Below are 2,401 nucleotides of genomic sequence, written 5' to 3'. Positions count from 1 at the left end.
TTCTGATTCAGTGTAGCAAAATAAACACAATTAAAGGGTAAAATATAATAATTATTGTTATTTTTACAACATGCAATGGTTCCCACACCATTATGGGGCACTGGAGAGTGTGATTTTTATATAATACAAAATGGTATGATACAATACCATGCTGTACTGTACCATAACTACCAAACCGTACTGTACCGTACCATATGACACGACACATGCCACGATATGATAATTATATGTTATAAGATGTTAGTTATGGTACATAATATGATAATTTGATACAATTTGCAATAAGATCATATAAAACTTGACATTATGTAATGACACTACTATCTTGTTTATCAAGTCAGAATTGCATGTTTACAAAAATATTTTCTTTGGTCTTCTTCCATTTGTCCATTTACTTTACCTGCTTGTTTGTGCAGCTTGTGCTGATCTCCAGCAGCCAATGAGTGGGCTGTGAGGTACACCCTGTGCAGTCAGTCCATGGGCTTGCAGAGAAACAAATGAGACAAACACACTCAATCAGTTCAAAACATCAAATATTCTATTTGGAAACTCTTGGTCTAGATTTTCCACGTCGTCCTCTCGGCTGACTTCATGCAACCTCACCTATAACAAACATTTATATACACATATACAAGAATACATCTGTTTTGTTTTTTAGCCACGCTTGGGATATAAGTGATGCAAAGTCTTGGAAAGCTGAGCCCTTGCATGACTGTTGCAGCTCTTTTCATTCCCAGCACATGTTGAACACATTCTCCAACCTCCCTCACTCTCATGCATGTCTGTTGGTGCGAATCATCGTTTTTATAGAGATGAGCCTCGGTGAGAAACGGAGAGAAAGACAACCCGTGGGGAAGCCCTTCGCTCTGAGAGGTTATTTCCTGTCTGACTAGATCTTGGTTGTGTTTCTCAGCATCTCCTCTGTTTTCTCTCCTCTGTGTGTGTGTGTGTCTGGTCTAGCTCGCTCAACCCTCCCTGGGGGAACACACGCATCGAGAAAACAGTCAGCGATCCGGCCCCAGACACAGCGGGACCAGTTGGTTTGTTTTATGACAGCCTTCTGGTCTGTGTCAAACATTTCAAAGACACGCAGAAAAGTTTCATTTGCTCAAACTGGATCTGAGAAACAAATGAAGGTATCAGGGTTAGTAGATTAGAGGATTAGAGTGGAAGACGTCTGCTTGACAAGGCTTCATATGTAAATGACATTACAAAAAAGAGTAGAAGAAAACGTGTTTGGGGTAAAAGGAAGGAAAAAGTGTTTCAGAACTGACCCAGTTTCACAAAGAAACTGGCCAAGTAGGCCCCGCTGTGTCTGTATGTAATAAACTGCCTCTCATTGTCCAACTAAACCTGTTTGGGAGTGTGTTTAGACTGGCTAAATCAGACCCTCCAGGCCAAGAACAAAACTGTGGGTTTAATGGGTTGATTGTGCTGCAGCGTATCCGGGTCACCTCAGTGACACGTCTGCTGAAACAGAATCCTGTGAATAAAGAAACAAAGAAAACTATTTAAAAAAAAACTTTTAGTTTTTTTTAGATTCCTACTCTGAAAGGATGWAACCATTTTGACAGCAGATCTTTGATTTGTCGTGTTGTCAACGGCAGAAAAAGAATTCCAGATTTAAGCCACACAGCTGCATGCTTTTGTCACAAGAAATCCTCCTCAGCTTTCACTCAAAGGTCTTRCAGCTCCTTTGACAACAATACAGCTTTATCATAGTTATTTACACATTATATCTATTARACCAGTGACTTTCTTAACAAATAATTCTTCAATGACTTTGACTACTTCAGTTTGTGTACTTGCCAATACTGAGTACTTGCTGAGTTAAGTGGTAAATAGTCTGGACACTTATGTTGCGACTGATCAAGGTGCTTTACACAWCAACAGACATACGTGTCAAGTTGTATGGATTATTTGTAAATTACACGGATTTCCCCCCATTTTGTAGGTATGTGGAAATATAAGGCAGATTCATTGATTTGTTTCAGATCGCACAGATTTTTTCCAAAAACTCAGCTTCGAATAGGTAGTTAAAAAATAATAACAATAAAACTAAATAAAACTAAATAACCATCTCCCAACCTGCTCTGCTCAGAAAGGTGGAGGTATAACCAAAGGGCAATATTTTTAAGAAATTAACTCTAATATACATGTTTTAAATCATTATCGCAAAAAATATAATCAGTATTTTAAATTTTAATTCATAAAAAATATGTTGAAAGGATATTTAGGAGAACAACTTGATTTTGTTTTTATCTGCTCTTATTCATCAATAGTTTGTTGAAAAGTTGTTGTTTTTTTCAGTGGGAATCAATATCAAAAATCAATACAATACAATGCAATGTATCTATCTATCTATCTATCTATCTATCTATCTATCTATCTATCTATCTAT

This window comes from Austrofundulus limnaeus, unplaced genomic scaffold, assembly GCF_001266775.1.
Source record: "Austrofundulus limnaeus strain Quisiro unplaced genomic scaffold, Austrofundulus_limnaeus-1.0 Scaffold78, whole genome shotgun sequence".
Lineage (NCBI taxonomy): Eukaryota > Metazoa > Chordata > Actinopteri > Cyprinodontiformes > Rivulidae > Austrofundulus > Austrofundulus limnaeus.
The sequence above is the reverse complement of the archived record's forward strand: the minus strand, read 5'-3'. Positions refer to the sequence as shown.